This window comes from Micromys minutus, assembly GCF_963924665.1.
Source record: "Micromys minutus genome assembly, chromosome: 13".
In the NCBI taxonomy this organism is placed as follows: Eukaryota; Metazoa; Chordata; class Mammalia; order Rodentia; family Muridae; genus Micromys; species Micromys minutus.
The window spans coordinates 2,362,457-2,384,420 of record NC_137982.1 but is presented as its reverse complement, the minus strand read 5'-3'; the positions used below and the strand labels follow the sequence as shown (position 1 = coordinate 2,384,420).

At 48.8% G+C, this 21,964-nt stretch overlaps 1 protein-coding gene across 2 annotated transcripts in view; it reads left to right on the top strand.

Moving 5' to 3' along the window:
* Positions 1 to 21,964, top strand: part of NACC2 (NACC family member 2) — a 63,845-nt gene that overhangs the window by 31,436 nt on the left and 10,445 nt on the right. The window lies entirely within an intron of this gene.

Genomic DNA, 21,964 nt, shown 5'->3' with positions numbered 1-21,964 from the left:
GACCATCCTTGTGCAGCCCCTACCTCCCCCAGTGCCCTTGGCTTCGGCTTGTTGGGTGGAAGAGCGGGAACAGGGCAGAGTGTGTGCAGCACCGTGTGTGATGAACCTACCTGTCAGTGCTTGGGTCGTCCGACTCCCCAACCTTGCCTACACAGGGACAGCCCAGCCGCCTCAACAGGTTTTCTGGGGAGCCAGTTGGAGCCAGAAGCTTTGGAATGTTTTGCAGAGCTGGCACATGTAGGGTGGAACAGGAGGCCAGGCAGCTGTCCGTCACCCTCGGTCAGACTAGCTGGCTACTTCAGCTCTCTTGGTTCATAGATAGTTCTGAGTTTTAGGGGCTATGGGACAGGGACCTTGCCAGGGGTGTTCTGTGCAGCCTTAGGTGTCAGGAGGGAATCCGGCTTGACCCATTTTGTGGTGGTGAGGTATAATGGAACACAGGTAGGCTGTGGGGCTGGCCCTGCTCTGTTGGGCCCTGTACACACAGTCTAGCTTTCCTTGTCTTTCTCTTCAGCAGGCCCGTAAGTGGGGCAGAGAAGGGGGTGTGCGATTTCTTGGTTAAAATCTAGGTTATTGGTGGTGACACTGGTACTCTGGGTGTGCTTAGGAAGGGAGTCATGGGATGGGCAGGGAGAGGGAAGACCTGGTCCTGGCCATGGAGCTGCAGGCTCCCTGCATCTGACTTTGACTAGGGATAGCCTCACACCTACCCCCTGGGCGGGTGGCCCATTGCTTCTTCAGACAAGATGCCTGAGTCTGAGCTGATCGACTCTGGATCATTCCCAGGGACCCCTCTAAAGACTCCCTCTGGGTTCAGTTTCCCACCCCACATGAGGGGCTGACCAGTGCCATTCAGGGACCTACTGTCCACTGTGTGTCCTGAGGTGTAATGGTGGCTAGGACCCCCTTGCCACCTCACCCTTTCGGAGCTGTTCCCAGTGTGCTTTGCAGCACCACTTAGAGCAGCACTCTCTCCGAACCAGGCCTGCCCTGTAATTCTAGCACTCGGGAGGTGAAGACAGAAGGTTCGGGACTTCAAGGTCATTGGCTGCACAGGGAATTGGAGGCCAGCCTAGGACACACTAGACCCCATCTTAACCTCCTCCCTAAATAATGCGGCACCTTTGTAACCCAGCCCTCCGTGCCTTGAGCCATCTTAGTCCCCTCCCTCTGGCTCCTGTTCTGATCTTAGATGTCAGGCATTGCTGTTAGAAGCAAGGCCCTTGAGCTCTGTGGCAGGACACAGCCCCGCCTTCCGGAGGCTTGGCCGTCTCAGTTTACACAACAGGATGCCTATCTCTGCTTCCTGCCCACCCCATTTATCTCAACCTACACGGGGTAGCCCTGCTAGTGCCCAAGACCTCTGGAGCAGGGCAACAGGCAGAGATGTACTATCCGACAGGCAGGTGTCCTGTGACACTCCCTTTGGGCTGCTAGGAGCCCTCTCTAGGAGTGAAACACACACATCTGTATGTTCCCCAAGCCAAAGAGATTGTCAGCGTCTAGCACTTCAAGAGCAGGAGGATGATGCCCCAATCCTGGATCCCACGTAGCCAAGGATACAGACAACACCACAGCCCAAGCCGCTTCCCGTCCCCTCCCTTACTCCCACCCATCCTTCCCTGGCTCAGGAAGCTTATCTGAGCTCCCAGTGCTCCAGGCTGGGTTGTTTCTCCAGACAGTCAGCAAACTCAGGAGCCAGGAGCTGCCTCAGTCCCAGCATCAGGCCCAGTGGTGTAGTGTGGGATCTGAGCTACTGAGACCAAGGGCCTTGGTTGTGCTCCGGTTCTGCTCTGGAGACAGACATGTTGCTGCTTCTCTTTCTGGGGACCACGAGTAGTTACTGATCTGTGTTTGGTGTCAAGGAAGGTCATGCCATCTTAAAGAGGTTCCCCTGGCAGGGCAGGCTGGGGCTTAGGCTAGTAAACAGAAGAGGGCATGGCAGTGACGGAGATGAGGAGGCCTCCCTGTCCTGTCCCGTAAGAACCTGACCCAGGCATGGAGCTCACCACGCTCTGCCTTTCCCAGTGCTGCGGCAGCGTTGATGGCAGGCCTGGCTCCTCTGTGCCGGGGAAGATGCTCAGTCGTTTTGTCCGCTGCCGCGCGCTGTACGTCTGAGTTAAACTCTGCCTGGTTTCTGCCATTTCCCCTCTGTGGGTTCCCACTACTCACTTCTGCCCATTCTCCTGACTCTGTTCTTTGAGATAGGAGAGCTGGCATCTATTTCTGTGGGCCAGCATATGAGGGCTGCCCAAATTTAGGGGAAGTTGGGGTTACTCACAGAGCACTCACCCACTATCTCCTCTGGAAACGGACAGGCACTGTTTGGGAGTTGAACCAGCATGACTGTCCCGACTCTGCCCTCCGAGGTGGTCCCTAGCGTTGGAAAGGGGAGAAAGGGGGTGCAGATAGCCGCTGTAGTTGTGTGGAGCACCACTAGACCTGTGTGGGGGCACTGTGAGACCTGTGTGGTCATTTTGTGCTTCTACCATTCCATACCTGAGCTGGCTGGGCTGCCCAGGCCTGCACAGAGCCAGTGTGGCCAGGAGGGCTCCTGTCTGGGTAGCAGGCCTTCTTACAGCCTCCCAGTTTTCCCAGCATGATGCAGTTTATGGTTAGACTCTCCTGCATGGCTGGCATGGTACCCCATAGAGGGTGTTCCTGCCACAACTCCCCACAAGTACAGAGGGGCTGGATTAGGGTGCTGAGTCTGCAGGATACCCCTCCCCCACCCAATCACTCACTCTTAGCCTGGGCAGGGACATATAGTCAGAGCCCAGCTTGTCCGTAGAGCACCTAACAGGGGTGCTTTTTATCCCTTGCTTGGACTGTGAAGGCCCCAAGAAGAAAAGTCAGTGTAGGTAGGGGTGTGCAGGGAAGACCTTCGTTGCAGTTGGGGCTAACGGAAGGCAGTGCTGGCCTCGTAGCTTGGACTAGCCCAGGCCTCCAAAAGTCTCTTCTCCATAGCCTTTGGTTTCCTCTCCAATCCTAAGACTTCCACGTCAGGCAGTGGCTGGCCTAGGCTTCCTTATAGATGTGAACTACTGTGTCCATCAGCATAAGCCAGGGTTTTCTTCATTTTTATTAGTGTTTCTCTGTGTGTATGTGCACATTAGCACAAAGAGGCCAGAGGCATCCAATCAGTATGGGGCTAGGATTACAGGCAGTTGTGAGTGACCTGAATAGGTGTTAAGATCCGAATTTGAGCCTTCTGTAAGGGCATCATTCTTGACTTCTGGGCATCTCTTCCTTCAGTAAAGCCGGTTTTGAGGCGTGGCTTACCTCAGTGGTGACACCGCTGTTCCTCTGGAGCACAGTGCTGTCAGCTGTCCCCAGGATCTCAGTCCCACTGCAGACAAGCAGTGCTGAGCTGGGCTGCCCTCAGGGATGCGCCTCTCCTTGTCTTGCCGTTTTGTCCTCCTCTTTAGTTTTCAGATTTATTTTGTGTGTCTGAGGGTTTTTGCTTGCCTGTGTATGTGTGTATGTGTGTGTACCACCTGCATGTCTGGTATCGACAGAATCAGAACAGAGCATTGCATCCCCTGGAAGTGGAGCTAAAGATGGTTGTGAGCCATCTTGTGGTGCTGGGGCTCGAACCTGGGATCTTAACTTCGGAGCCATGTTGGGCCCCTCATCCAGCTTTTTGTTTTTTAGTGGGTACTGAAGGGTCCCTGCTCTAGTTCACAATCAAGTTCTCTGTCGAATTTACATATAAAAATGCTTTCTATAGCTAACTCAGTGTGTCTTCATTATCATGATGTATATTGCAAAGACAAGGAGTGAAATGTTCTGCCTGCCTCCGCCCCCTGAATATCTGTATTAAAGGTGTGAGCTGTAATGCCCAGTAAGACCAGTTTATTCATGTTTTTATAGCCAACTAAAAAGGGAATTACTCTTAACTTGCATTTTATTTAATTGAGACAAGGTCTCACTGTATATCTCTCGCTAGCCTGGAACTCACTCATCATGAAGATGAGGCTGGCTGTTTCTGCCTCCTGGGTCCTGGGATTAAAGGTGTGCACCATTAAACCCCTCAGGTTTTATTTTGCTGTGATATTATTACTATTATTATTATTATTACTATTATTATTATTATTATTATTATTATTATTATTATTACTATTTCACCTTTTGAGGCAGGGGCTCTCAGTGTGTCCAAGGTTGGCCTTGGATTTGCTGCAGTCTTGTTCAGCCTCACCTGTACTGGGCCTGAGTTGGGCTTACCGAGATTCTGTCTGCCTAACACAGAGCTTGTATGTGTCTATTCTTCACATTCAGATCACTGGTCCCCTTCAGGTGAGGTGTGAGGTAAGAGCTTTCCTCTATGGATATTTGGAAATGTGCTGACTTCACACCTTTGAGGGCCTGCTCAGGAGTTCTGTGTCTGTCAGAGTCCCCACTGGCTGAGGAACCATACTTTCAAATAAGTCACTGCGTCAGGGATGTACAGCCCTGTCTGGTTCCCTACTCAGAACTGTTGCCATCCTAGCCTGTATTAGTGTCCACAGGACTCAGCTGTAGAGCAGAGTGGTCAGGGCCAACCTCTGAGCAACTGGAGGTCCTTCCCATGTGGCTTCTGGTCACCATACACGTGGCAGTTTTACTGAGTGGAGCCAGGGGACTGTCCAGTGGGCCGTCACCATTGCTCCTGAAAACAGTGCAGCTCGTGGTTTGGGATCATTCCCAATCAAGTAGCCACCACCCAGTCAACTTTAGAACATGGGTCTATTGCCTAGAAAACTCCATCCCGTGTGACAGTTAGTTAGTGTCTGGACTTCAGTGACCAGCATTTGACATTGGGAACCATTACCCTGAAGAACGGATAGCTGGTTCATTTCTTTCTTGCCGAGTAAGATTCTGCTCTGAGGATGTGCCGTGCTTTCTCTGGCGGTCCTGAGCTCACGGATGTTTGATGTTAGCTCACAGAGGCTGTGAGCAGGAAGTGTGTCCAGTCACCCAAGCAGGCTCTTGTCTTCCTGTGTCTGGCACAGACCTGGGAATTGGTTTGAGTCACTATTTTCATGATTATACTGCTTTATAACTTTTTTTATTTTCATTAATAGTCTTGTTTGTTGGCTCAAACATAAAACTTTGTGCTTCGATTTCCCCCGAGCTGTCCAGAGCTTACCTGGAAAGTCACTTACCCTGTCAGCATTTCACAGCCTCTTTCCAACCTCAGGGATCATCCCACCTTCCCCTTGGCCCCCAGACAGGGTTCTATTAGTAGCTGCTCCCATCTTGAGCTCTCCGTGCGCCGTTGCGGTACAGTACAGGAACTGCCCATTCCAAGTGCACTTTGCTAGTTTTTCTGGAGAAAGTTCACATGTTCATGAAAGTTGTTGATCTGTGTTTCTTTTGTGTTTTCATCTGTTTGTCCATTTGTCTGAGTGTCTGATTGTCTGAGACAGAGTCTCATTTTGTAGCCCTGCCTAGCCTGACACTCACAATGTAGACTAGGCTGGCCTTGTATTCACAAAGATGCCACTGCTGGGGCTAAAGAAGTATCACCTGCCTGATTCAGCGGCGGAGACGCTGGCTCTGTTTCTTATCTCCGCTGTTTTTCAGTTTTGTTCTCTATATTTTTGGTTGGTTGGTTTTTTTGTTTGGGGTGGGTTTTTTTTTTTTTGTTTTTTTTTGTTTTGTTTTGTTTTTTTATTGGGGTCTTACTTTGTAGTTCCCGCTATCCTAGAATTCCCCAAATAAACCAGGCAGCCTCTGAAATCACAGAGCTCCTCCTACAGGTGCTTCCTGAGTGCTGGATCACCACACCCAGTATATTTTCTTAAGTCTTTTTCCTACGATTTTATTTTTAAGTGTGTGTGTGCATGTGTGTGCATGTTCGTTCGTGTTTGCACACACATGAGCACACATGCACATGCCTATGAGCATGAGCTGAGTGCACAGAGGTGTTCTATGCCCTGGAGCTGGAGTTACAGGCAGCAGTGACCCTGTGAGTGATGTGTGCTGGAACTAGACTCACACATTCTAAAGAGCAATAGGCACTCTTGACACTGAGCCTTCTGCCCAGCCTCCTCCTCTCTTGTTCTGAGAAAGTTCATCTAAGTTTGATGATATTTCCTGCCTAATGTCTGGGTAGGAGTGTGTCACTGGAGAGTCCACTGGAGTCTGGTGTGTGTTGCTCTTAATTGTGGGAAGGCTTTAAATTCTCAGCTTAACTGCCAGTATTGTTACCAATTACAATTTTCTTTAATTACCTCAGATATGGAGCCACTGAGATCTTCCCCCTCATTTTGCTCCTGTCTTGGTAATTTGTGTACTTCATGGAACTTATCCATCTCCAAAGTCTAATTTGATGCTAATAGATCCAGTCCAGCCCCTCCCTCCTTTACTACGCCCCTCATTTCTTCCTCTTCCTCCCTCTCTTCCCCAAGGCCTCACACACACTAAGGAAGTGCTTTACCACTGCAACTCCTGCTGCCTGAATCTACAGCAGGCTGTTGGCCCCTCACTCACTTTAACTGTCCCATCCGAAGTACATGTCTTGCAGATGGTGGCTGTTTGTCTGATGCCTCCTGTGGTTGAAGGTATTGGGTCCAGCCTACCCTCCCGCTGCTGCTGCTGCTGCGACTGGGGTCTTGTGCTCCGTGCTCTTCTCCTCTCTGGACAGTTCCTGCTGCTGCTGGCTCAGCGTGTGTCTGCAGCTCTGAGCTGGCATCTGTCTTGTCCTGTCCTCTGTCCTTCCTGCATCCCGCCATGTGCCGCTGTGGTCGAAGCCTTTCCTTTCTCTGAGCAGTGAGTCTTGAAATAGGTTATTATTTTTACCTTAAGTGGCTGGCTATCATTTATCCTTCGCCGTTGGTAACTTTTGGCATTGCATGAGTAAAAGCTACTCTCTGGATAAGCAGATGCAAGGAGTCCTAGAAGCACATCCCCGGTGGAGACACACAGTGGGGATGCAGGCTGATACCCCTTCTCCACCAGCTCTCTTGGCCCCTCAAGGGCATCTCTTTCCTTTCGTCTCTTGGCAACCATGGCCTGTTTTGTGTCATATAAATGGGAATCCTAAGCAGTATGTACCTTTAGAAGCTTACACAGCTGAGGTTCAGTCAAGTGGTGTTTATCAGTGGTGCAGCTTGTGCCTTTAGAGCCATGAGCATTTGCGGTTCAGTCACATGGTGTGTGTTAGAGGTTTGCTATCTTTATGGCTAAGCCAATCTTCTCCCATTGCAGTGGGCGCCTCAGTTTGTTGGTGCACTGCCCAGTAAATGGCATTACGATTTTGGGGGACTGGATATTGGCCTGTGTTTGCCCAGGGGTTTCCTCTTAGCCTCATCCTTGGGATACAGCGTCATTTTCCTTCTGCTGGAGAGTTGCTCTCAGTGGCTCTCAGAGTTCAGCTAGTGATGCCTCCTGAAAAATCAGAAAACGATCTTCAGATTGCTTCTTTAAGCTTCTACCTTGCTAAGCATGGTAGCACATGCATTTAATCCCAGCACTTAAGGGCAGAGGCAGGAGGATCTCTGTGAGTTTGAGGCCAGCCTGGTCTACATAGTGAGTTCCAGAATAGCCAAGGCTGTGTAGAGAGACCTTATAAATACGTAGATAAATAAATAAGAAAAAGAAGAATTTTGCCTCACTCATTTATAATCTTTAAATGTGTTTTCTTCTTTTAAAGATTTATTTATTTATCTACTATATGTGAGTTCACTGTAACTATCTTCAGACACACCAGAAGAGGGCATCAGATCCCATTACAGATGGTTGTGAGCCACCATGTGGTTGCTGGGAATTAAACTCAGGATCTCTGGAAGAGCAGTCGGTGCTCTAACCACTGAGCCGTCTCTCCAGCCCTAAATGTGTTTCCTGTGTGTGGTTGTTGCCTTTGCTTTTGCTGGAGGAGATCTGCTAGGCTGGCCAGTCTTACCACTTACTTACCACAGCTGTGGTCAGTCTTAGCTGTGCTGCCCGCTCCTTTCTCCTGGCTGCACGCCAGTGCACTGGGCCAGTCCCACAGGCCCTGCTTGTTTATTTATGAACTATTTAGGGTTTTTTCCTTCTCTAGCCTTTAGGTAAGATGACTTTCTCATGCCCCTGCAGCTCTTTCTGCAGCTCCATCTTTCCTCTGGCATACCTCCCTCTTTTGTTCCTAGTGACTGGTCATGCTTATTGTAGGCAGTTAAGCCCATGTCTGAGGATGTCAGCATCCTGCCACTCCTGGGTCAGCTCTCAGTGGCTGATTTTTCTTCTTTCTGTGGTTCTCCACATCGTTTAATTTGTAAGTAGATGCTGGACATTGCTGGGGCAGAGCATCTGCCATATGCTGAGTCTCCCCGGGGTCGCCACATTTCCTACACTCAGACGTCCTCCCTGTGGATATTTAGATGGTTTGTCCCACTTTTTGTTGTTGTTGAAATAGAATCTCATCCTGGGGGCCAGAGAGGTTGCTCAGTGGTTAGAGCACCGACTGTTCTTCCAGTGGTCCTGAGTTCAATTCCCAGCAATCACATGGTGGTTCACAATCATCTGTAATGGGATCTGATGCTCTCTTCTGGTGTGTCTGAAGACAGCTACAATGTATTCAGTGTGTGTGTGTGTGTGTGTGTGTGTGTGTGTGTGTTATATAAATAAATCTTATTTTTTTTAAAAAGAATCTCAGCATGGAACTCACTATGTAGCTCAGGCTGGCCTCAAACTTTCTATGCAGGCAAAGATCCAGCCTTCATCTCCTCAGTGCTTGGAATCACAGGCATGTACCACAGCCCAGCTCTTCAGACATGCGTGTTATAAATCTCTGCTCTTCAAGCTCTCACTCACTCCTTCCTGCCCTCCCTCCACCCTCCTCTTCTTTCAACCACTCTCTCTTTTCTTCTTTGTTTCCAGTGTTGGGTTCTCACACATGCTAAGCAAGCACTTTTCTATTGAGGTGTATCCACAAAATGTAATTTTGATTTAAAGTTAGTTAAAATTTCAAAATCGCAGCTTTTGCGTACTATTTGAAGAACTCTCTCCGATCCTTTCACGATTGTAAACTCACCTAGAAGTTGTTAAGCAAAGTTCAGAGCTGCATCCTTAGCACATCGCATGGTCTTGAGCCACAGCTTGCCACGTGTGTGGCTTGTTCTTTCAGCTGCGCACCTGCAGTTTCTCAAAGCATTTCTCGTAAGCTGTGGACACCATGCTTCACACAGCCCGTGTTCTTACACGGTCTCCGTGTTCAGCCCAGCTCTGTGATCCCTCGGGCATCCTCAATACCAGGCTATTCAGTCTGTCTGCGGAGCTCGGTCCCGTTCTGGGTGCCTTCACATCTGCTGTGGGGAGCGGGGGATTGGAACACTGATTTGGCACAGCACTAGTGACACTTGGAGGGTAGTTTTGAAGCAGTTCTGCCAGGTGAGGTCACTGCTAGCCCCCGAGGGCATGGCAGCAGCCCTGTGCATAGGCAGCCTCCCTTCTGTGGTGGTACTGGCGATGGGTAGCCCTGGGGTTGCAGGAGTAACAGCCAGTACCACACCTTCACTTAGAGCCTCGGCACCAACAGTGCCGATTTGTTCTCTCTTCATCTGTTGCTCTGAGTTATTTACCTTTTTTTTATTTATTTAAAGCATTTTTCTACTGCCTTATTCAGCAAAAACAGTCCAGGTTCACTTTACCCGTGAATAAGTCATTTTTAACTTTCAGTGGGGGACCTGCCTGCGTATTTTCGTTTTCCTTTCTCCTCCCCTGTCCCTTCCTCCCTTCTTTTCTTCCTGTAACAAGTGCTGCACACTGACCATGCTCAGGGGGTGTTTAGGAATGACCATCTTAGGCCTGGGGTTGTTTATTACTCAGTGGTAATAGTGTTCTCTCTGTGTGTCTCTCTGTCTCTCTCATGTCTACAGGGTCTAGCCTCGTCGTGAGAGCCTGGGGCGGGGGGAGGAGATGAACAACCAGATTATGAATTGGAGCAGTTGTCTCCAGCATTGACTGTCTGTCTGTCTGTCTGTCATGCCCTCATCTGATGGTGAGATTTGTGCTCCCCCCCAACCTCATTCTGTAGACTAGGCTGGCCTCAAATGTATAGAAATCCACCTGCCTCTGCCTTCTGAGTCCTGGGCTCCAAGTTCCTTCTTTCCCTTTCTTGATGACAGGGTTTCTCTGTAGCCCAGGCTGTCCTTAGATCACTATGTAGAGCAGGCTGGCCTTGAACCTGGAGATCCACCTGCCTCTTTCCCACATCCCGCTACCCCCCACATGCTAGGATTAAAGGCTCCTCTTACCTCTGCTTGGCTTTAAGTTACCTCTCAAAGGTACACTCCTCGCTGAGTATGACCTGGCCTGAGGTTCACTTAAACCTTACATGCCACTCCATGCCAGCCCTCTTTGGTACCAGATTTTGGTCAATTGTAAGAATTTAGTTTGGGCTTTGCTGCCCTGTTGGCTTGTTAATCCCCAGCCTGCAAGCAGCTTCTTTTCTCTGCCTTGTAAATTGTTTAGATTCTTTATTCCCTCCATCTGTGACCTTGGCCTGACCTCGGACTCATTTTTAATTATTGTTGAGAATCAAGGTACCCACTCCCTCTTACAAGAGCGACCGGGCATGGACTCCAGACTCAGCCATGGGCACCTGATGTCCTGGGTTTTCTCTTCATGTTCTGAAACCTACGATTCACATTTATCCCTAGAAATCCATTTCTCACTTGAATTACATGTTTGTTTAAGTTTCATGTTGCTCTTGATAATATACAGAAGCAACTTGGATGACACATTTTCTGATTTACTCTAATGGTTTACCTGCAGTGTCTCCTGAGATGTCTGTGTGTGTGGTATCATCTGCTAACAGTGACTCAGTCCCTCCCTCTCTCCCTCCGTCCTTCCAACCCACGGCTTCAGGCACGTTAGGCAAGTACCCCATCAGTGAGGAGCACTCAAATTGATTTGTTTATATTTATTTCTGTTTGATACAGGCTTTGTCTGTGCACCCCTGACTGTCCTGGAACTCTTTCAGTAGACCTGGCAGGCTGGCCTGGAACTCAGAGATGTGCCTGTGACTGTGTCCCAAGTACTGGGACTAAAGGCATGCACCACCACAGTGGGCTTCTTCTTCTTTTTAAGACAAATACTTAGTTGTATCCTAGGCTAGCCTTGAATTTGTGATTCTTTTGCCTCAACCTCCCAGATATGGCAATTACAGGTGTGGAACACTACTTTTAGCTTGCTCTTTTTCTCTTTTCTTCCTTTTTTTTTTTTTTCTTTTTTTGCAACAGTATAGCCTTGGATACAAGGTAGCTATGGCTGACCTTGAACTGCTGATCCTCAGGCCTCCATCTAAGTGCTGGTATTTCTGCCATGCTGCTTGGTGATACAGATGGAGATCAGGGCTTAGTACATGCTAAGTAAGCTCTCTACCAAGTGAACTGCAGCTCCCGTCCAGGACTTTATTTCTAAGGTTAACCTTCCAGGTTCTAGGTTTTCTCGGGTGCTTGTCCTTCCCTAGTTCAGGAAAAGCTTTTGATCCTATAGACGGCAGTGCTGCTCTAGGCCTGCTCCGCTGTGGTTTTGTTGCTGTTTTGTTGCTGTTTGTTTCTTTTTATCAAACTAAGATATTGCCCCCCCATCCCCCCCCACACCACTTGCATTAGTTACTTTCTGTTGCTTTGATAAACAGGACGACCAAGGCTGCTTATAGAACTGTTCGTTTTCAGGGAGATTCCCTATTAGCAGAGGTTGGGGGCATGGCAGCAGGCCCAGGATGGGAAGCAGAGTTCACATCTTCAACCATGAGCAGGACGAAGCTGAGACCAAACTAGAAGAAGAAGGCTATAGACCCTGCAGGCCTGCATCTGGTTATGGGTGTCTTCATCACCACCACCAAATGGCTTCAGCGAAGCCTGAAGTGCTCATAAACTTAAGCCTGTAGAGAAATCCATTCAAATCATCACACTGCTTAATGCTGGACTACACTGGGCAAAATGAAGGCTGAACATGTCACCAAGTGGTGGAATCTTGAGTGACCACTATCCTGCCTGTGGTTTCCATGGATGAGACACAGGGCCCACCAGTGTCTGAGTTCCCTATTGTGTTTTGTTAATTTTATTTACTTTTTTTACTTTTTGGGGGGTGGTTTATTTTCAGATAGGGTCTCACTGTTGTTTCTGGCTGTCCTGGAGGAGCTTGTCATGTAAGCCAGGCTGTCCTTGAACTCAGATAGCTGCCTGCCCCTGCTCCCAAATGCTAAAGTAGTATGTGCCACCACCATACCTGTCCTTGTGCTCATATGTGTGTGTGTGTGTGTGTGTGTGTGTGTGTGTGTGTGTGTGAGTGAGTATGTGTGAGTACACTGTAGCTGTCTTCAGACACACCAGAGGAGGGCATCAGACTTCATTACAATTGGTTGTGAGCCACCATGTGGTTGCTGGGAATTGAACTCAGGACCTCAGGAAGAGCAGTCAGTGCTCTTAACCGCTTAGCCATCTCTCCAGCTCTGTGCTGTTTATTTTAGAACTTTGTGCTCCTTGGATAAAGTCACCCTAGCTGAGAGGTAGCATCCTTCCGTATCCTCATGTTCTGACTTGCTAGTTTCATCTTTCTAGGGCCAGGAAGCCAACCTCTTTAGCCAGATTCCTAAAGCTGTGCTAGATGCCTCTTCCTTTGCTGAATGAGATATGCCCACAGCCCATGGCTCCTCGGGATCCCAGAATGTGGAAGCCCAAAAGCAAGCCTAGGTCTGTGCTGTGCCGCAGCCATGTGGGTTGAGTCCAGTAGCCTTGTGCCATCATGGTTTGGATGTGAGTTGCTCTCCAGGCCAGTTTCCAATGCTCGATTCTCAGAGAAGCTCTGTGGACGTAGCCAAGGGGGTGTCTGCCTAGGGAAGATAAGTCTCCTGGAGTTGGAGGAGTGGCTCAGTGGTTAAAACACAAAGTGTTCTTCCAGAGGTCCTGAGTTCAATTCCCAGCAACCACATAGCAGGTCACAGCTGTCTGTAACTCCAGTTCAAAGGGACCTGAATCCCTCTTCTATCTTTTAAGGATCCTGAATACGCATAGTATATAGATATCCATACTTGCTAAATACACAAAATAATTTAAAAAAGAATTCCAAGTCTCCTCCCCTCCTTTCTCTCTGTTTCCTGTCTGCCATGATATGAAATGTCTCTTTCCTACATGGTAAACTGAGCTCTGTGAACCTGTGAGCTAAAGTGGTGGCTTTTTCCCTTGAAAAGCTACACCAGGGCTAGAGAGATGGCTCAGAGCACTGACTGCTCCAGAGGTCCTGAGTTCAAATCCCAGCAACCACATGGTGGCTGACAACCATCTGTAATAGGATCTGATGCCCTCTTCTGGTGTGTCTGAAGATAGCTACAGTGTACTCACACATATAAAATAAATAAATAAATCTTAAAAAAAAAAGAGGGCTGGGAGGTGACTCAGTGGTTAAGAGCACTGACTGTTCTGACAGGGGACCTGAGTTCAATTCCCAGCAACCACGTGGAGGCTCGCAACCATCTATAGTGGGATCCGACGCCGTCTTCTGACGTGTCTGAACAACAGTGTATATTAAATAAATAAATCTTTAAAAAGAAAAGAAAATACTGAGGATCTTTTCTTTAAAAAGCCACACCAATTATTTTATTACAATTTAAATTAACACAGCATGATCTGTGTGGGCAAATGCCATCTTTTTATTTGTTAATCCATTAATAATTAACACATTAATAACTTTTATTGTTGTTACAGTTTTCTCTTAGTTTTTTGAGACAGGGTCTCACTATTTAGTCCTAATTGACCTGAACTTACTTTGTAGACCGCGGTGGCCTCAAACTCACAGAGATCCATCTGCCTCCCAAGTGCTGGGATTAAAGTCACATACCACCATTCTCAGCTCAGATTTTATCTTCCTGGGCTCCCCTGGATCCCTCCCCTGTAGAGAATTGCTTTTAGCCTACCTTTCTTTCTTATTTATTTTTTGTAAATACACTGTAGCTGTCTGCAGACACCAGAAGAGGGCATGAGATCCCATTACTGATGGTTATGAGCCACCATGTGGTTGCTGGGATTTGAACTGAGAACCTCTGGAAGAACAGTCAGTGCTCTAACCACTGAGCCATCTCTCCAGCCCCCTTAGCCCACCTTTCTTGCACTGGTGTCTGTCTATCTGTCTGTTTATTTTAGAGTGTACGTGGAAGGGAGTTGTGCTTGTTCCATGGCTCATATATAGAGATCAAAAGACAACTTTTTGGTTCTCTCCTGGGGATCCAACTTAGATTGTCTGGTTTGAACGTTGGCACCTCTATCCACCAAGCTGAGCTGTCTCAGGTCCTACTTGTGTACTTGTTTCTAAGATAGTATCTCACCGAATAGCTTTGGCTGGTCTGGAACTTGCTCTGTAGATCAGGCTGGCCTGAAACTCACCAAGTTCATCTGCCTGCTGGGATTAAAGGAATGTGCCACTATGCCTAGTTTACTACATTACTTATGTCTTAGTGTCAGTTTACAAAACCAACCACTAGCGGCTGGAGAGATGGCTCAGTGGTTAAGTGCACTGCATGCTCTTCCGGAGGACCCAGGTTCAAGTCTCCACCAGTAATTGCAGTTTCAGGGATCCAGTCTTGTACACAGTGTACGGACAGAGATGGAGGCACAAAACAAGCACAAGCATTGGGTGACACACAGTAAGTAAAACTCTGAAACAAACTCCTCTGTTAGGCCCGTAAGTCATGCTTCTTTGGGAAGGACCCAGTGCTCCCTCTCTGCCTTGAATGACAGGTGGGGTTCCACATCATTACCACAGTATATTTTGGTGTGCCCTGTTGTCTTTATTATCTCCATAAATACTTTTCTAATATGTGACACCGTCTCCCTTCTGTGGCCCTTGGATTTATGGCATCTGCTTTGTTTCCAAGCACGGTCAGAATTGGGCTCATCCTAGCAGACGGAATCTGGTTGGGTCCTGTACGCTCAGACTCATGCTCTCTAGAGTCTGTGGAGACTTGCTTGATGCCCCACTTAGTCCCAAATATGCTGAGAGGAGGCTGCATGGGCTGCATAAGCTGTGCTGAGGTCTCAGACAGAGCTGGGGTTCTTCCAGGTTGGCCTGGCCTTGGGTGGCACAGAGACAGCATGTGATTCTAGGATCCCTGCTGCTGTCTTGCTGGCTGTATGCGTGCTAATCTCAGGCTTGTTTACCTGCTATGAAATAAACCCCATTAAGACTGGCAGTGATTATCACGATAATTCCTCTTGGTCTGATGTTCGTGTAGAACCCAGCTCTCTTATGTACAGCGTACCTGGACTGTCTTTCCCCCTCTTGCTTTATCTTGTGACAGGGTCTCCCTGTGTTTCGCAGACAGGCCTGGACTGCCTGATATCCCTTCCCTTGTCTCCTGGGTAGCTGGAACCCATAGTGCCCGTCACTACCCCAGCTCCTAGGTTTGAGTTATGGCCAATTCTCATTTCCTAGAACAACCTGCTTTAAGGTTTGATCCCTACTGTCCCCTGGCCACTGCTACACCTTCTTTGAATAAGGCTTGTAAATGTTTATGTTGTTCTTCTAAGGCAGTGGTTAACTCATAGGCCACAGCCCCTTTTGGGGTTTGAACAATTCTGTTTCAGGGGTCACCTAAGACCATTACATATCAGATGTTTACATTATGATTCATAACAGTAGCACAATTACAGTTATGAAGTACAATAAAAAGAACTCTATGGCTGGGGTCATCACAACACGAGGGACTGTGTTGAAGGTTGCAACATTAGGAAGGTTGAGAACACTGCTCTAAAGGCTAATGAGTTTAGCATCTGTGCATCGCGATTTTTATAGTCTTTGAGACTTTTACCTTACACCATGAAGCCTTCCTGCCCAGGAGCCTCACCTTTCTTCTCTCGTGCCGTCCTCTCCTCCCACAACTGTTGCCCTGTTGCTGCCCTGGTACATCTTAGTTCTGTGAGCAGTTTAAACCCCACCCAGCTTGTTTCTGAAGCTGCTTCCCTGAGTCTCCCCGAGCATTTATCTTCATAGTACCTTCCACCACCCCCCCCCCACACACACACATTGCCTCTTCGACCTTCCTGAAGCCAACTTCCTCCTTTGGGGCCTGTGTTGGGTCCTAACATTGGTCTTGAGCCAGCAGCCTTTCTTCCCTGTGGAGCATCATTGCCACCAATACCAGGCAGTTGCCAAAAGCCCAGGTTCTCCACGGGTTTCCTCTTCTGGTTTGCCTTTTCTTTTAAAGATGAAAAATTTGTATGATATTTTTGCCTCCATGTTTTCTGTGCACCACATGTATGCAGTGCCCACAGAGGCCAGAAGAGGGCGTCAGGAACTGGAGTTAGAGGGGGTTGTGCCCTGCCATATGGGTGTGGGAATTGAACCAGTGTCCTGTGTGAGCGGCCAGTGCTCTCTGAGTCGTCTCTCCAGCCCTGTCTTCTGCACTTTTGTTTTCTTCTTTGTTTTTTCTAGCGACATCTGAGTATTTATTATTGAATTATTTTCTAGTTCACAACTCTTATTTGCTCTTTGGAATTCTCCAAATCATCCTTCTGAACTAAGGATTTTAGTTACTGTTGTGTTTTGTTTCCTTATTGATTCTGGTCTTGTTTGAAGCTCCCGGTTTTGTTTCCCTTCCCTTCCCACACTCAGCAGATGTAGAGGATCTGCTAATGATCAGATCAAATATCTTTTTGTAAATTGCTCTTTTATCATTTGATCTGTGTCTAATATCTTTGCTGCTGTTTTCTGGTCTTCCTGGCATTATGCTCTTGGTTTCTGGGTATTACTTGAAAACATTTTAGAAGCCTGAGCAGCTGTTCCGAGGAGGGCCTGCTGGCTTGTCCTCCCCAGCTTCAGTGAGAGGCCGTGGGTGGGCTAGCATAGGATGTTATGAACTCCAGGCTCAGCCAAGGCTGTTTTTTACAGCTGGAATCCAGAACTGCCCCCTGACTCTGAGGCCTAGCCTGCCTCCCAGGACAGGAGCCGCCAAGCTGTGTACTGTGAGACCTAGCCTGCCTCCCAGGACAGGAGCCGCCAAGCTGTGTACTGGCTCTTGTTTCTGAGTCTTGTCCTGTGTACACTTGCCATTTAGTATCCACAGAGACACCCAGGGACAGTGTGGGATGGTGCTCAGAGTGCCATTCCCGAGTCCTGTGCCTCTCCCTAGCCTCCCTAGTGACCTGCCTTCTCTGTCTTTCTGTCTTTCATATCTTTGGGGTCGTATCCCCTAGCCCTGGACACTGAGGAATCCTCCATTTTTATTTTATTTTAAGGTGCAGCTCCTACAGTTCTCCACATTGAAGCTCTTCTTGCCCTGGTGACTTCATAGCTGAAGCACGGTCTCTGGGGGGTGGATTAGATACACTAGTTAGATGTGTTTATTTCTTCATAGCTAGGCACTGACTTAATTTAGAGATCATTAAAGGCATGTGCAGTGAACACTACTTGCTTGCTGGTCTGTTCCCAATGGCAGCCATAGGTACCATATTTTCGGTGCTTTTCCAAACCCAATATGTGTGTGTGTGTTTGTGTGTTTGTGTGTGTGTGTGTGTGTGTGTGCTCACGAATTGCATGGATATAAGTGTGAGACATTAGCTTAGCCCTGTACTTGGCTTGACCTTTATACACATAGATCGTCACTTTGACCTATGCCCTTTGTGTGACTGTGGCCTGTTCTCTATACACCACCAGTCAAGGAAGCCACATCCTGTCCTGTGAGAGGGCAGTACTGTGTACCTCTTGGATGTAATTGGACAAAGTGGAAAGATTCATGGGAGGATGGAGAGCAAGAAGGAGGCTTGGCCAGTGTGGTGATGAGCACTCTGATGGTGTTGACCAGGATAGCTCACAGAGAGAGGAGCAGATGGTGATGACCAGGGTAGCCCATGGAGAGAAGGAAAGCCTTGGGAGTAGTGGGAAGATCTAGCTGGACTTAGGTGCTAGAGACTGTTGGGAATAAAGCCGTTTCACCTGCTCGGCTGGGAAAGCTTGGCTCCAGGAGAGACACTGGCCTGGACCGCAAGTGTGAAGGCTGTGCCAGCAATGTTAGCCTGACCAGCCAACACACCTGGAGGACCTCATAGACGATGACAGGCCACTATCTAGCAGGTCATGCTGAGCCAGCACAGAGCCAGCTAAACCATAGAGCCTACTGTGAGCACTGGGTGAAGACATGGTACCCAGAGGAAAGAGAGCCACACTGGTACCCTTAACCTTTCAGACTAACATTAAGCTGGTGCAGACCCTGGTCATCACCCAGGCCTGGCTGGTATTGGGCAAGACATATGTGTCTGTTGGGGATAGGAGTAGAGGGGGCACAGTCTTCTGTGGCAGATCAGGCATGTGTGGGGCCCCTCCTACAGACTGCCTGCCTCTCATCCCGGTAAGCCTGCTCCCAGGACCCCAAACCACTGTGCTCAGGTGATGTCCTTTATGAGAACCATGACTGCTAGACCCCAATCAGTGCCGAGCCCGGGCCGGCAGAGGTGGACAGTGCTCAGTTTCCCTGCTCTCCTGTTGGAGACACCACGAAGCTGGTTTTGCAGGTGGCTCTCACTGTGTGCCCACCGGCAACACAAGGACGCCGGCTCCTTCATCAGCGCAGGCTGGTTCTAGGTCCTGGCTTCAAAGAACAGTAGGATTCCATTGTGGTTTCAATGTGCATTCTGGACTGAAAGTTGGGCAAACACTCCCAGTGCAGATTCTCTACATGTCCATCCATTTTTGAACTGGGGTGTGGTTGTTGTTTTTAAAGGTTTATTTATCTGTGTGTACGGGTATACATCTACACACCAGAGGGGTTATTGGAATTTATGGGATTATGGTTATGGCCAGCTATAAGCCTCTGTGTGGATGCTAGGGATTGAACTCAGTGCTCTCACCGACCGCTCCGCACCAGTTCTCCAGCACTAGGGGATTGTTTTCCCTTTGTAGCCCTGGCTATCCTGGAACGTGCACTGTGTAGACTGTGCTGGCCTTGAATTCAGGAGTCCTCCTGCCTTGCCTACTCCCCAGCTTGTTTTCGATTTTGTTTTGAAGTGTTGAGTTCTGAGAGCGTTTTCTTTCCTCCTTCCTGTCTGTGGCCACCCTGCTCTGTTACTCTTCCACAGGAGTTTTGGTTTTATTCCGTTTTGTTTTCATTCTGAAGACCTCACATTTTGCTTCTTTTAAGGGTTTGTACTGTGTGAATTATGTCTTAGTCTAACCCAAGAACAGGGTATTCCTACTTCCTGCTTCTGGTTGAGGCTGGCCCTGGCTCTGGTTGGGTGACTGTAAAAGGGTCTGCCTGGCACACGGGCACATGGTCTGTGACGAGCGGCTGTCTGACTGTGCCCCGTGCTCCTGAAGACTGTATAGGTACAGGGAGTCTTACGTGGTGTGAGTCAGCAGTTTCTCCTACCACGGGCTCGGGCTCTTCCACTCATAGTTAAGACGGAGGTTTATTTTCTGATTGTGAATTTTGAGGGGGTGGTGTGTACATCTAGTCTGTGAAGTAGCTAGCCTCTGTGACGCTGACCCAAGTAGTTCTCCCCACTGGCCGTTTGTCTCAGCTTGGTTTCCTGAGGGGGTTCCCGCAGTGGGGTTGTCCAGTTGCTTCTGAGACTGAATCCCAAGGACATTTGTAGATCCCGGTGGGGGAAGCTCCTGCTGGGGACCCTCCTGGGGGCAGATTCTCTGGGAAGAAAACAAGCAATGGGATCCATCTGCCCTTCCCCGCCTCCCACTCTCATCTGCCATCTTTTGGTGCTGGCAAGGGCACCCAGGGCCTTACCCCAGCTAAGCATGCTCTACCATAAAACTGCATCCAAAGTACTAACTTTCTTTGCTACTTCTTTTTTTTTTTAAGCATAGGGCCTCATGAAGCTTAAGTTTGCCATATAACCGAGGATGCCTTTGAGTCTCTGCCAAGGATCCTAGCAAGCTCGTCATACTAGGATTACAGACATGAGTCCCCGTGTCCAGCCCCTCCTCCTCCTTTTAAACGTGCTTACAATATGCTGTGATATTTTTCAGTCATTTTCAGTGGCATTAAGCATCGCCACCCTATTCAGCCATCACTACCCTATCCACTCATGCAATCGTCCCAAGCTGACAGACTCCCTATTCAGTGTCCACAGTTTGCTTCTTGGTCCTATGGGGTTTGACACCTGGCTTAGCTGCCTTCCTGGGTAACCATGTTAAGAGTCCTGGAATGCAACCCATAATATTATGTGACCACAGGTATCCAGTTTGCTTCCATGCTGTAACCCACAGAGAGAAGGGATCAGCGCTTGAGTGTCTAGTGGTGCCCCTATAACATAGCTTTTTTTTATAACAGGAAGTAACTCCAGTTCAGCCAGTGGCTAGTCAGCTCATGATAGAAATAGCTAACCATGCCTCACATGCTCTTACCCTAGAATGCTCAGTCCTAGAAACCACAGCCTGTTACTTGGCCTGGGGAATATGAAAGAGACATTGACACCACTAGGGCCAGTCCTGGATGATAGGAGACTAAGTCTCCTGGTACTGAGACCTGGACACAGGAAACCTTATGTGATCACAGGAGAGGGGGACCACAGGGATGACAGTGACAGCCTTCCAGCTCACCTGGAACCAAATACAGACCCTGATCCTAGCAGGACCCACTGAGGTCCACTGGTGTGTGTGCGTGCTTGTGTGTGCGTGTGTGTGTGTGTGTGTGTGTGTGTGTGTGTGTGTGTGTGTGTGTGAGAGAGAGAGAGAGAGAGAGAGAGAGAGAGAGAGAGAGAGAGAGAGAGAGAGACACAAACCCTGATCTTAGCAGGACCCACTTGAGGTCCACTGGTGTGTGTGTGTGAGAGAGAGAGAGAGAGAGAGAGAGAGAGAGAGACCCTGATCCTAGCAGAACCCACTGAGGTCCACTCTTGTGTGCGTGTGTGTGTGTGTGTGTGTGTGTGTGTGTGTGTGTGTGTATGTGAGAGACAAACCCTGATCCTAGCAGGATCCACTGAGGTCCACTGTTTGTGTGTGTGCGTGTGTGTGTGTGTGTGTGTGAATGTCCAGTCTCTTCTGGGAGTGGTTCTCTAGAGTTTGACATAACGCCATACTGTAGCCTGGGTGGTGACCACAGCCACTCAGGCCTGTGATATGGGGGCCTGGGGAAGGGGTGGGGCCCATGCAGGCGCTCAGAGCACCTTTGCAGATGAGCTAAGACTCAGATCAGTGTATTTTTAGCAGCAGTAGCATCCAGCACTTGGCAGGGCAGAAATAGAAGAGGTTTTTTGGGGCTCTGGGCTGACAGTCTCTGGCTCTTGGGGAGCCAGGCTGGGGAGGGGTGTGCATGTGGAACACAAACAACTTCTGCTGTTGAGAAAAACATCTCGAGAGAGCACCGGCTGCGGATGGAGAATTATTTCTGTTGGTGAACACTCTTTATGTAAATGCCACGCAAGGCGCACAGCGTTGGCGCTGTTCGTTTGCATGTGTAATCACAGCAGGCGGGGCGAGGGGGGGCGGATAATTATGTTTTAAAATACCATCCGGATTGTTTGATGTGTTCCCTCAGTCTCTGGGTAATTCCGGGCTGTAAAGTGTCTTCATTGCTCTCTTGAATGGGAAATGCCACCTGGCTAGTCTGACCACCAGTTGGAACCTGGGGTATGCATCTTGGCAGCTTCCATTTTTCTAGCTTCTGTCCTCATCGGATGTCTAGCGACACTAAGACTTTCACGAAACACAGGTGCTTATTTTGGGCTGCATCAAAATGTTTGGGCCTGAGGCACCCTCTTCTGATTCTAGACACTGGGGCAGAGCTGAGCTATGGAAGGCCTCTCTACCCATCTTCTGGTCTCAAGCCCCTCCTGCATTCTCCAGTAGTGATTCACTGTTTCTTAGGATATAGGTGGTCATTTTAAAACCCAGATATTGGTCATTGGGAATGGGTACCCTAACATCTCCCTTAGGGGCAGGGTGTCAAGATAACTTGCATGTCCTTCCTGTACAGGACCCTCCCTTGCCAGCTGCCCTTAAGGGTCCCCTGCACAGTGGCCCCCTGCTGAGAGGAGCTGAGAGTCCCTAGTCA